The sequence below is a fragment of the Gorilla gorilla genome, chromosome 18 (assembly GCF_029281585.2).
Source record: "Gorilla gorilla gorilla isolate KB3781 chromosome 18, NHGRI_mGorGor1-v2.1_pri, whole genome shotgun sequence".
Taxonomy (NCBI): domain Eukaryota; kingdom Metazoa; phylum Chordata; class Mammalia; order Primates; family Hominidae; genus Gorilla; species Gorilla gorilla.
Genome location: NC_073242.2, coordinates 51,829,093 through 51,844,828, shown reverse-complemented (window position 1 = coordinate 51,844,828; position 15,736 = coordinate 51,829,093).

Here is a 15,736-nt window from a genome sequence, read left to right as displayed (position 1 = left end):
ATGGATTGGAATGGAATGGAATAGAATGGAATCAACCCGAGTAGAACGGAACGGAACACAACGGAACGGAACGGAACGCAACGGAACGGAACGGAACGGAACGGAACGGAATGGAATGGAATGGAACGGAATTCAATGGAATGGAATGGAATGGAATGGAATTCTATGGAATGGAATGGAATGGAATGGAATGGAATGGAATGGAATTCCATGGAATGGAATGGAATGGAATGGAATGGAATGGAATGGAATTCAATGGAATGGAATGGAGTGGAATGGAATGGAATCGAATGGAATTGAATGGAATCAAATGGAATCAAATGGGATCGAATGGAATGGAATGGAATAGAATGGAATCAACCCGAGTAGAACGGAATGAAATGGAATGGAATGGAATGGGATGGAATGGAATGGAATGGAATGGAATGGAACGGAATTCAATGGAATGGAACGGAATGGAATGGAATGGAATGGAATGGAATGGAATTCAATGGAATGGAATGGAACGGAATGGAATTCAATGGAATGGAATGGAATGGAATGGAATGGAATGGAATGGAATGGAATGGAATGGAATTCCATGGAATGGAATGGAATGGAATGGAATTCCATGGAATGGAATGGAATGGAATGGAATTCAATGGAATGGAATGGATTGGAATGGAATGGAATGGAATGGAATGGAATGGAATGAAATGGAATGGAATGGAATAGAATGGAATCAACCTGAGTAGAACGGAATGGAATGGAATGGAATGGAATGGAATGGAATGGAATGGAATGGAATGGAATGGAATGGAATATACCAAAGTAGAACGGAATGGAATGGAATGGAATGGAATGGAATGGAATGGAATGGAATGGAATGGAATGGAATGTACACGAGTAGAACGGAATGTAATGGAATGGAATGGATTGGAATGGAATGGAATGGAATGGAATGGAATGTAACCGAGTAGAACGGAATGGAATGTAATTGAATGGAATGTAACCGAGTTGAACGGAACGGAATGGAATGGAATGGAATGGAATGGAATGGAATGGAATGGAATGGAATTGAGTGCAATGCAATGCAATGGAATGCAATGGAATGGAAAGGAATGGAATGTAATGGAATGGAATCTACCCGAGTAGAACGGAATGGAATGGAATTGAATGGAATGTAATCGAGTAGAACGGAACGGAATGGAATGGAATGGAATGGAATGCAATGGAATGGAATGGAATGGAATGGAATGGAATGGAATGGAATGGACACCAGTAGAATGGAATGGAATGGAATGGAATGGAATGGAATGGAATGGAATCTACCCGAGTAGAACGGAATGGAACGGAATGGAATGGAATGGAATGGACAGGAGCAGAACGGAATGGAATGCAATGGAATGGAATGGAATGTACCCGAGCAGAACGGAATGGAATGAAATGGAAATGGAAAGGGAATGGAAATGGAACGGGAATGGAAATGGAACGGGAACGGAAATGGAACGGGAATGGAAATGGAACGGGAACGGAAACGGAACGAGAACGGAAATGGAACGGGAACGGAAACGGAACGGGAACGGAAATGGAACGGGAATGGTAACGGAACGGGAATGGAAATGGAACGGGAATGGAAATGGAACGGGAATGGAAATGGATCGGGAATGGAAATGGAACGGGAATGGTAATGGAACTGGAATGGAAATGGAACGGGAATGGAAAAGAAACGGGAATGGAAATGGAACGGGAATGGAAATGGAATGGGAATGGAAATGGAATGGAATGGAATGGAATGGAATGGAATGGAATGTACCGGAGTGGAGTGGAGTGGAGTGGAGTGGAGTAGAGTGCACTGGAACGGAATGGAATGGAATGGAATGGAATGGAATGGAACGGAACGGAATGTACCTGAGAAGCACGGAATGGAATGGAATGGAATGGAATGGAATGGAATGTACCGGAGTGGAGTGGAGTGGAATGGAGTGGAGTGGAGTGGAGTGGAGTGGAATGGAATGGAATGGAATGGAACGGAATGCAATGGAATGCAATGGAATGGAAAGGAATGGAATGGAATGGAATGGAATGGAATGGAATGGAATGGACACCAGTAGAATGGAATGGAATGGAATGGAATGGAATGGAATGGAATGGAATGGAATGGAATGGAATGGAATGGAATGGAATGGAATAGAATTCAATGGAATGGAATGGAATGGAATGGAATTCCATGGAATGGAATGGAATGGAATCGAATGGAATGGAATGGAATGGAATGGAATGGAATGGAATAGAATGGAATCAACCCGAGTAGAACGGAATGGAATGGAATGGAATGGAATGGAATGGAATGGAATGGAATGGAATGGAATGTACCAAAGTAGAACGGAATGGAATGGAATGGAATGGAATGGAATGGAATGGAATGGAATGGAATTCGATGGAATGGAATGCAATGGATTGGAATGGAATGGAATAGAATGGAATCAACCCGAGTAGAACGGAACGGAACACAACGGAACGGAACGGAACGCAACGGAACGGAACGGAACGGAACGGAACGGAACGGAATGGAATGGAATGGAACGGAATTCAATGGAATGGAATGGAATGGAATGGAATTCTATGGAATGGAATGGAATGGAATGGAATGGAATGGAATGGAATTCCATGGAATGGAATGGAATGGAATGGAATGGAATGGAATGGAATCTAATGGAACGGAATTCAATGGAATGGAATGGAATGGAATGGAATGGAATGGAATGGAATGGAATGGAATTCAATGGAATCAACCTGAGTAGAACGGAATGGAATGGAATGGAATGGAATGGAATGGAATGGAATGGAATGGAATGGAATGGAATGGAATGGAATGAAATGGAATGGAATGGAATAGAATGGAATTCAATGGAATGGAATGGATTGGAATGGAATGGAATGGAATGGAATGGAATGGAATGAAATGGAATGGAAAGGAATAGAATGGAATCAACCTGAGTAGAACGGAATGGAATGGAATGGAATGGAATGGAATGGAATGGAATGGAATGGAATGGAATGGAATGGAATGTACCAAATTAGAACGGAATGGAATGGAATGGAATGGAATGGAATGGAATGGAATGGAATGGAATGGAATGTACGCGAGTAGAACGGAATGTAATGGAATGGAATGGATTGGAATGGAATGAAATGGAATGGAATGGAATGTAACCGAGTAGAACGGAATGGAATGTAATTGAATGGAATGTAACCGAGTTGAACGCAACGGAATGGAATGGAATGGAATGGAATGGAATGGAATGGAATGGAATGGAATTGAGTGCAATGCAATGCAATGGAATGCAATGGAATGGAAAGGAATGGAATGGAATGGAATGGAATCTACCCGAGTAGAACGGAATGGAATGGAATTGAATGGAATGTAATCGAGTAGAACGGAACGGAATGGAATGGAATGGAATGGAATGCAATGGAATGGAATGGAATGGAATGGAATGGAATGGAATGGAATGGAATGGAATGGACACCAGTAGAATGGAATGGAATGGAATGGAATGGAATGGAATGGAATGGAATGGAATGGAATCTACCCGAGTAGAACGGAATGGAACGGAATGGAATGGAATGGAATGGACAGGAGCAGAACGGAATGGAATGCAATGGAATGGAATGGAATGTACCCGAGCAGAACGGAATGGAATGAAATGGAAATGGAAAGGGAATGGAAATGGAACGGGAATGGAAATGGAACGGGAATGGAAATGGAACGGGAATGGAAATGGAACGGGAACGGAAACGGAACGAGAACGGAAATGGAACGGGAACGGAAACGGAACGGGAACGGAAATGGAACGGGAATGGTAACGGAACGGGAATGGAAATGGAACGGGAATGGAAATGGAACGGGAATGGAAATGGATCGGGAATGGAAATGGAACGGGAATGGTAATGGAACTGGAATGGAAATGGAACGGGAATGGAAAAGAAACGGGAATGGAAATGGAACGGGAATGGAAATGGAATGGGAATGGAAATGGAATGGAATGGAATGGAATGGAATGGAATGGAATGTACCGGAGTGGAGTGGAGTGGAGTGGAGTGGAGTAGAGTGCACTGGAACGGAATGGAATGGAATGGAATGGAATGGAATGGAACGGAACGGAATGTACCTGAGAAGCACGGAATGGAATGGAATGGAATGGAATGGAATGGAATGTACCGGAGTGGAGTGGAGTGGAATGGAGTGGAGTGGAGTGGAGTGGAGTGGAATGGAATGGAATGGAATGGAACGGAATGCAATGGAATGCAATGGAATGGAAAGGAATGGAATGGAATGGAATGGAATGGAATGGAATGGACACCAGTAGAATGGAATGGAATGGAATGGAATGGAATGGAATGGAATGGAATGGAATAGAATTCAATGGAATGGAATGGAATGGAATGGAATTCCATGGAATGGAATGGAATGGAATCGAATGGAATGGAATGGAATGGAATGGAATGGAATGGAATAGAATGGAATCAACCCGAGTAGAACGGAATGGAATGGAATGGAATGGAATGGAATGGAATGGAATGGAATGGAATGGAATGGAATGGAATGGAATGTACCATAGTAGAACGGAATGGAATGGAATGGAATGGAATGGAATGGAATGGAATGGAATGGAATGGAATGGAATGCAATGTACCCGAGTAGAACGGAATGGAATGGAATGGAATGGATTGGAATGGAATGGAATGGAATGGAATGGAATGTAACCGAGTAGAACGGAATGGAATGTAATTGAATGTAATGTAACCGGGTTGAACGGAACGGAATGTAATGGAATGGAATGGAATGGAATGGAATGGAATGGAATGGAATGGAATGGAATTGAGTGCAATGCAATGCAATGGAATGCAATGGAATGGAAAGGAATGGAATGGAATGGAATGGAATCTACCCGAGTAGAACGGAATGGAATGGAATTGAATGGAATGTAACCGAGTAGAACGGAACGGAATGGAATGGAATGGAATGGAATGGAATGCAATGGAATGGAATGGAATGGAATGGAATGGAATGGAATGGACACCAGTAGAATGGAATGGAATGGAATGGAATGGAATGGAATGGAATGGAATGGAATGGAATGGAATCTACCCGAGTAGAACGGAATGGAACGGAATGGAATGGAATGGAATGTACAGGAGCAGAACGGAATGGAATGCAATGGAATGGAATGGAATGTACCCGAGCAGAACGGAAAGGAATGAAATGGAAATGGAAAGGGAATGGAAATGGAACGGGAATGGAAATGGAACGGGAACGCAATTGAAACGGGAATGGAAATGGAACGGGAACGGAAACGGAACGAGAACGGAAATGGAACGGGAACGGAAACGGAACGGGAACGGAAATGGAACGGGAATGGTAACGGAACAGGAATGGAAATGGAACGGGAATGGAAAAAGAACGGGAATGGAAATGGATCGGGAATGGAAATGGAACGGGAATGGTAATGGAACGGGAATGGAAATGGAACGGGAATGGAAAAGAAACGGGAATGGAAATGGAACGGGAATGGAAATGGAATGGGTATAGAAATGGAATGGAATGGAATGGAATGGAATGGAATGGAATGTACCGGAGTGGAGTGGAGTGGAGTGGAGTAGAGTGCACTGGAACGGAATGGAATGGAATGGAATGGAACGGAACGGAATGTACCTGAGAAGCACGGAATGGAATGGAATGGAATGGAATGGAATGGAATGGAATGGAATGTACCGGAGTGGAGTGGAGTGGAATGGAGTGGACTGGAGTGGTGTGGAGTGGAATGGAATGGAATGGAATGGAATGGAATGGAATGGAATGGAATGGAATGCAATGGAATGCAATGGAATGGAAAGGAATGGAATGGAATGGAATGGAATGGAATGGAATGGAATGGAATGGAATGGACAACAGTAGAATGGAATGGAACGGAATGGAATGGAATGGAATGGAATGGAATGGAATGGAATGGAATGGAATGGAATTCAATGGAATGGAATGGAATGGAATGGAATTCAATGGAATGGAATGGAATGGAATTCCATGGAATGGAATGGAATGGAATTCCATGGAATGGAATGGAATGGAATGGAATGGAATTCTATGGAATGGAATGGAGTGGAATCGAATGGAATCGAATGGAATGGAATGGAATGGAATGGAATAGAATGGAATCAACCCGAGTAGAACGGAGCGGAACGCAACGGAACGGAACGGAACGGAACGGGACGGAACCGAACGGAATGGAATGGAATGGAACGGAATTCCATGGAATGGAATGGAATGGAATGGAATTCAATGGAATGGAATGGAATGGAATGGAATGGAATTCGATGGAATGGAATGGAATGGATTGGAATGGAATGGAATAGAATGGAATCAACCCGAGTAGAACGGAACGGAACACAACGGAACGGAACGGAACGCAACGGAACGGAACGGAACGGAACGGAACGGAACGGAATGGAACGGAATGGAACGGAATTCAATGGAATGGAATGGAATGGAATGGAATTCTATGGAATGGAATGGAATGGAATGGAATGGAATGGAATTCCATGGAATGGAATGGAATGGAATGGAATGGAATGGAATTCAATGGAATGGAATGGAGTGGAATGGAATGGAATCGAATGGAATTGAATGGAATCGAATGGAATCAAATGGGATCGAATGGAATGGAATGGAATAGAATGGAATCAACCCGAGTAGAACGGAATGAAATGGAATGGAATGGAATGGAATGGAATGGAATGGAATTCAATGGAATGGAATGGAACGGAATGGAATTCAATGGAATGGAATGGAATGGAATGGAATTCCATGGAATGGAATGGAATGGAATGGAATTCAATGGAATGGAATGGATTGGAATGGAATGGAATGGAATGGAATGGAATGGAATGGAATGAAATGGAATGGAATGGAATAGAATGGAATCAACCTGAGTAGAACGGAATGGAATGGAATGGAATGGAATGGAATGGAATGGAATGGAATGGAATGGAATGGAATGGAATGTACCAAAGTAGAACGGAATGGAATGGAATGGAATGGAATGGAATGGAATGGAATGGAATGGAATGGAATGGAATGGAATGTACACGAGTAGAACGGAATGTAATGGAATGGAATGGATTGGAATGGAATGGAATGGAATGGAATGGAATGTAACCGAGTAGAACGGAATGGAATGTAATTGAATGGAATGTAACCGAGTTGAACGGAACGGAATGGAATGGAATGGAATGGAATGGAATGGAATGGAATGGAATTGAGTGCAATGCAATGCAATGGAATGCAATGGAATGGAAAGGAATGGAATGGAATGGAATGGAATCTACCCGAGTAGAACGGAATGGAATGGAATTGAATGGAATGTAATCGAGTAGAACGGAACGGAATGGAATGGAATGGAATGGAATGCAATGGAATGGAATGGAATGGAATGGAATGGAATGGAATGGACACCAGTAGAATGGAATGGAATGGAATGGAATGGAATGGAATGGAATGGAATCTACCCGAGTAGAACGGAATGGAACGGAATGGAATGGAATGGAATGGACAGGAGCAGAACGGAATGGAATGCAATGGAATGGAATGGAATGTACCCGAGCAGAACGGAATGGAATGAAATGGAAATGGAAAGGGAATGGAAATGGAACGGGAATGGAAATGGAACGGGAACGGAAATGGAACGGGAATGGAAATGGAACGGGAACGGAAACGGAACGAGAACGGAAATGGAACGGGAACGGAAACGGAACGGGAACGGAAATGGAACGGGAATGGTAACGGAACGGGAATGGAAATGGAACGGGAATGGAAATGGAACGGGAATGGAAATGGATCGGGAATGGAAATGGAACGGGAATGGTAATGGAACTGGAATGGAAATGGAACGGGAATGGAAAAGAAACGGGAATGGAAATGGAACGGGAATGGAAATGGAATGGGAATGGAAATGGAATGGAATGGAATGGAATGGAATGGAATGGAATGGAATGTACCGGAGTGGAGTGGAGTGGAGTGGAGTAGAGTGCACTGGAACGGAATGGAATGGAATGGAATGGAATGGAATGGAACGGAACGGAATGTACCTGAGAAGCACGGAATGGAATGGAATGGAATGGAATGGAATGGAATGTACCGGAGTGGAGTGGAGTGGAATGGAGTGGAGTGGAGTGGAGTGGAGTGGAATGGAATGGAATGGAATGGAACGGAATGCAATGGAATGCAATGGAATGGAAAGGAATGGAATGGAATGGAATGGAATGGAATGGAATGGAATGGAATGGACACCAGTAGAATGGAATGGAATGGAATGGAATGGAATGGAATGGAATGTAATGGAATTCAATGGAATGGAATGGAATGGAATGGAATGGAATGGAATGGAATGGAATTCAATGGAATGGAATGGAATGGAATGGAATTCCATGGAATGGAATGGAATGGAATCGAATGGAATGGAATGGAATGGAATGGAATGGAATGGAATAGAATGGAATCAACCCGAGTAGAACGGAATGGAATGGAATGGAATGTAATGGAATGGAATGGAATGGAATGGAATGGAATGTACCAAAGTAGAACGGAATGGAATGGAATGGAATGGAATGGAATGGAATGGAATGGAATGGAATGGAATGGAATGGAATGCAATGTACCCGAGTAGAACGGGATGGAATGGAATGGAATGGATTGGAATGGAATGGAATGGAATGGAATGGAATGTAACCGAGTAGAACAGAATGGAATGTAATTGAATGGAATGTAACCGGGTTGAACGGAACGGAATGGAATGGAATGGAATGGAATGGAATGGAATGGAATGGAATGGAATTGAGTGCAATGCAATGCAATGGAATGCAATGGAATGGAAAGGAATGGAATGGAATGGAATGGAATCTACCCGAGTAGAACGGAATGGAATGGAATTGAATGGAATGTAACCGAGTAGAACGGAACGGAATGGAATGGAATGGAATGGAATGGAATGCAATAGAATGGAATGGAATGGAATGGAATGGACACCAGTAGAATGGAATGGAATGGAATGGAATGGAATGGAATGGAATGGAATGGAATGGAATGGAATGGAATCTACCCGAGTAGAACGGAATGGAACGGAATGGAATGGAATGAAATGTACAGGAGCAGAACGGAATGGAATGCAATGGAATGGAATGGAATGTACCCGAGCAGAACGGAAAGGAATGAAATGGAAATGGAAAGGGAATGGAAATGGAACGGGAATGGAAATGGAACGGGAACGCAATTGAAACGGGAATGGAAATGGAACGGGAATGGAAACGGAACGAGAACGGAAATGGAACGGGAATGGAAATGGAACGGGGACGGAAATGGAACGGGAATGGTAACGGAACAGGAATGGAAATGGAACGGGAATGGAAAAGGAACGGGAATGGAAATGGATCGGGAATGGAAATGGAACGGGAATGGTAATGGAACGGGAATGGAAATGGAACGGGAATGGAAAAGAAACGGGAATGGAAATGGAACGGGAATGGAAATGGAATGGGAATGGAAATGGAATGGAATGGAATGGAATGGAATGGAATGGAATGTACCGGAGTGGAGTGGAGTGGAGTGGAGTAGAGTGCACTGGAACGGAGTGGAATGGAATGGAATGGAACGGAACGGAATGTACCTGAGAAGCACGGAATGGAATGGAATGGAATGGAATGGAATGGAATGGAATGTACCGGAGTGGAGTGGAGTGGAATGGAGTGGACTGGAGTGGTGTGGAGTGGAATGGAATGGAATGGAATGGAATGGAATGGAATGGAATGGAATGGAATGGAATGCAATGGAATGCAATGGAATGGAAAGGAATGGAATGGAATGGAATGGAATGGAATGGAATGGAATGGAATGGAATGGAATGGACAACAGTAGAATGGAATGGAACGGAATGGAATGGAATGGAATGGAATGGAATGGAATGGAATGGAATGGAATGGAATTCAATGGAATGGAATGGAATGGAATTCCATGGAATGGAATGGAATGGAATTCCATGGAATGGAATTCCATGGAATGGAATGGAATGGAATTCCATGGAATGGAATGGAATGGAATGGAATTCTATGGAATGGAATGGAGTGGAATCGAATGGAATCGAATGGAATCGAATGGAATGGAATGGAATAGAATGGAATCAACCCGAGTAGAACGGAGCGGAACGCAACGGAACGGAACGGAACGGAACGGGACGGAACCGAACGGAATGGAATGGAATGGAACGGAATTCCATGGAATGGAATGGAATGGAATGGAATTCAATGGAATGGAATGGAATGGAATGGAATGGAATTCGATGGAATGGAATGGAATGGATTGGAATGGAATGGAATAGAATGGAATCAACCCGAGTAGAACGGAACGGAACACAACGGAACGGAACGGAACGCAACGGAACGGAACGGAACGGAATGGAACGGAACGGAATGGAATGGAATGGAACGGAATTCAATGGAATGGAATGGAATGGAATGGAATTCTATGGAATGGAATGGAATGGAATTCAATGGAATGGAAAGGAGTGGAATGGAATGGAATCAAATGGAATTGAATGGAATCGAATGGAATCAAATGGGATCGAATGGAATGGAATGGAATAGAATGGAATCAACCCGAGTAGAACGGAATGAAATGGAATGGAATGGAATGGGATGGAATGGAATGGAATGGAATGGAATGGAACGGAATTCAATGGAATGGAATGGAATGGAATGGAATGGAATGGAATTCAATGGAATGGAATGGAACGGAATGGAATGGAATGGAATGTACCGGAGTGGAGTGGAGTGGAGTGGAGTGGAGTAGAGTGCACTGGAACGGAATGGAATGGAATGGAATGGAATGGAATGGAACGGAACGGAATGTACCTGAGAAGCACGGAATGGAATGGAATGGAATGGAATGGAATGGAATGGAATGTACCGGAGTGGAGTGGAGTGGAATGGAGTGGAGTGGAGTGGAGTGGAGTGGAATGGAATGGAATGGAATGGAACGGAATGCAATGGAATGCAATGGAATGGAAAGGAATGGAATGGAATGGAAAGGAATGGAATGGAATGGAATGGACACCAGTAGAATGGAATGGAATGGAATGGAATGGAATGGAATGGAATGGAATGGAATTCAATGGAATGGAATGGAATGGAATGGAATGGAATGGAATGGAATGGAATGGAATGGAATGTACCAAAGTAGAACGGAATGGAATGGAATGGAATGGAATGGAATGGAATGGAATGGAATGGAATGGAATGGAATGCAATGTACCCGAGTAGAACGGAATGGAATGGAATGGAATGGATTGGAATGGAATGGAATGGAATGGAATGGAATGTAACCGAGTAGAACGGAATGGAATGTAATTGAATGGAATGTAACCGGGTTGAACGGAACGGAATGGAATGGAATGGAATGGAATGGAATGGAATGGAATGGAATGGAATTGAGTGCAATGCAATGCAATGGAATGCAATGGAATGGAAAGGAATGGAATGGAATGGAATGGAATCTACCCGAGTAGAACGGAATGGAATGGAATTGAATGGAATGTAACCGAGTAGAACGGAACGGAACGGAATGGAATGGAATGTAATGGAATGGAATGGAATGGAATGGAATGGAATGGAATGGAATGGAATGGAATGGAATGGAATGGAATGGAATGGAATGGAATGGACACCAGTAGAATGGAATGGAATGGAATGGAATGGAATGGAATGGAATGGAATGGAATGGAATGGAATGGAATCTACCCGAGTAGAACGGAATGGAACGGAATGGAATGGAATGGAATGGACAGGAGCAGAACGGAATGGAATGCAATGGAATGGAATGGAATGTACCCGAGCAGAACGGAATGGAATGAAATGGAAATGGAAAGGGAATGGAAATGGAACGGGAATGGAAATGGAACGGGAACGGAAATGGAACGGGAATGGAAATGGAACGGGAACGGAAACGGAACGAGAACGGAAATGGAACGGGAACGGAAACGGAACGGGAACGGAAATGGAACGGGAATGGTAACGGAACGGGAATGGAAATGGAACGGGAATGGAAATGGAACGGGAATGGAAATGGAATGGAATGGAATGGAATGGAATGGAATGGAATGTACCGGAGTGGAGTGGAGTGGAGTGGAGTGGAGTAGAGTGCACTGGAACGGAATGGAATGGAATGGAATGGAATGGAATGGAACGGAACGGAATGTACCTGAGAAGCACGGAATGGAATGGAATGGAATGGAATGGAATGGAATGTACCGGAGTGGAGTGGAGTGGAATGGAGTGGAGTGGAGTGGAGTGGAGTGGAATGGAATGGAATGGAATGGAATGGAATGGAATGCAGTGGAATGCAATGGAATGGAAAGGAATGGAATGGAATGGAATGGAATGGAATGGAATGGAATGGAATGGAATGGACACCAGTAGAATGGAATGGAATGGAATGGAATGGAATGGAATGGAATGGAATGGAATTCAATGGAATGGAATGGAATGGAATGGAATTCTATGGAATGGAATGGAATGGAATTCAATGGAATGGAATGGAATGGAATGGAATGGAATGGAATTCTATGGAATGGAATGGAATGGATTGGAATGGAATGGAATGGAATGGAATGGAATTCAACGGAATGGAATGGAATGGAATGGAATGGAATTCAATGGAATGGAATGGAATGGAATGGAATGGAATGGAATGGAATGGAATGGAATCGAATGGAATCGAATGGAATCGAATGGAATAGAATGCAAACCCGAGTAGAATGGAATGGAATGGAATGGAATGGAATGGAATGGAATGGAATGGAATGGAATAGAATGGAATGGAATGGAATGGAATGGAATTCAAATGGAATGGAATGGAATGGAATTCTATGGAATGGAATGGAGTGGAATCGAATGGAATCGAATGGAATCGAATGGAATCGAATGGGATCGAATGGAATGGAATGGAATAGAATGGAATCAACCCGAGTAGAACGGAGCGGAACGCAACGGAACGGAACGGAACGGAGCGGAACGGAAAGGAATGGAATGGAATGGAATGGAACGGAATGCAATGGAATGCAATGGAATGGAAAGGAATGGAATGGAATGGAATGGAATGGAATGGAATGGAATGGAATGGACACCAGTAGAATGGAATGGAATGGAATGGAATGGAATGGAATGGAATGGAATGGAATTCAATGGAATGGAATTCAATGGAATGGAATGGAATGGAATGGAATGGAATTCAATGGAATGGAATGGAATGGAATGGAATGGAATGGAATGGAATGGAACGGAACGGAATTCTATGGAATAGAATGGAATGGAATTCTATGGAATGGAATGGAATGGAATGGAATGGAATGGAACGGAATTCAATGGAATGGAATGGAATGGAATGGAATTCAACGGAATGGAATGGAATTCAATGGAATGGAATGGAATGGAATGGAATGGAATGGAATGGAATGGAAAGGAATGGAATGGAATGGAATGGAATGCAATGGAATGCAATGGAATGGAAAGGAATGGAATGGAATGGAATGGAATGGAATGGAATGGAATGGAATGGAATGGACAACAGTAGAATGGAATGGAACGGAATGGAATGGAATGGAATGGAATGGAATGGAATGGAATGGAATGGAATTCAACGGAATGGAATGGAATTCAATGGAATGGAATGGAATGGAATGGAATGGAATGGAATGGAATGGAAAGGAATGGAATGGAATGGAATGGAATGCAATGGAATGCAATGGAATGGAAAGGAATGGAATGGAATGGAATGGAATGGAATGGAATGGAATGGAATGGAATGGACAACAGTAGAATGGAATGGAACGGAATGGAACGGAACGGGACGGAACGGAACGGAATGGAATGGAATGGAACGGAATTCCATGGAATGGAATGGAATGGAATGGAATTCAATGGAATGGAATGGAATGGAATGGAATGGAATGGAATGGAATGGAATTCGATGGAATGGAATGGAATGGATTGGAATGGAATGGAATAGAATGGAATCAACCCGAGTAGAACGGAACGGAACACAACGGAACGGAACGGAACGCAACGGAACGGAACGGAACGGAACGGAACGGAATGGAATGGAATGGAACGGAATTCAATGGAATGGAATGGAATGGAATGGAATTCTATGGAATGGAATGGAATGGAATGGAATGGAATGGAATTCCATGGAATGGAATGGAATGGAATGGAATGGAATGGAATTCAATGGAATGGAATGGAGTGGAATGGAATGGAATCGAATGGAATTGAATGGAATCGAATGGAATCAAATGGGATCGAATGGAATGGAATGGAATAGAATGGAATCAACCCGAGTAGAACGGAATGAAATGGAATGGAATGGAATGGGATGGAATGGAATGGAATGGAATGGAATGGAACGGAATTCAATGGAATGGAATGGAATGGAATGGAATGGAATGGAATGGAATGGAATTCAATGGAATGGAATGGAACGGAATGGAATTCAATGGAATGGAATGGAATGGAATGGAATTCCATGGAATGGAATGGAATGGAATGGAATGGAATTCCATGGAATGGAATGGAATGGAATTCCATGGAATGGAATGGAATGGAATGGAATGGAATTCCATGGAATGGAATGGAATGGAATGGAATTCCATGGAATGGAATGGAATGGAATTCCATGGAATGGAATGGAATGGAATGGAATTCCATGGAATGGAATGGAATGGAATGGAATTCCATGGAATGGAATGGAATGGAATGGAATTCCATGGAATGGAATGGAATGGAATGGAATTCAATGGAATGGAATGGATTGGAATGGAATGGAATGGAATGGAATGAAATGGAATGGAATGGAATAGAATGGAATCAACCTGAGTAGAACGGAATGGAATGGAATGGAATGGAATGGAATGGAATGGAATGGAATGGAATGGAATGGAATGGAATGTACCAAAGTAGAACGGAATGGAATGGAATGGAATGGAATGGAATGGAATGGAATGGAATGGAATGGAATGGAATGTACACGAGTAGAACGGAATGTAATGGAATGGAATGGATTGGAATGGAATGGAATGGAATGGAATGGAATGTAACCGAGTAGAACGGAATGGAATGTAATTGAATGGAATGTAACCGAGTTGAACGGAACGGAATGGAATGGAATGGAATGGAATGGAATGGAATGGAATGGAATGGAATTGAGTGCAATGCAATGCAATGGAATGCAATGGAATGGAAAGGAATGGAATGGAATGGAATGGAATCTACCCGAGTAGAACGGAATGGAATGGAATTGAATGGAATTTAATCGAGTAGAACGGAACGGAATGGAATGGAATGGAATGGAATGCAATGGAATGGAATGGAATGGAATGGAATGGACGCCAGTAGAATGGAATGGAATGGAATGGAATGGAATGGAATGGAATGGAATCTACCCGAGTAGAACGGAATGGAACGGAATGGAATGGAATGGAAAGGAATGGAATGTACCCGAGCAGAACGGAATGGAATGAAATGGAAATGGAAAGGGAATGGAAATGGAACGGGAATGGAAATGGAACGGGAACGGAAATGGAACGGGAATGGAAATGGAACGGGAACGGAAACGGAACGAGAACGGAAATGGAACGGGAACGGAAACGGAACG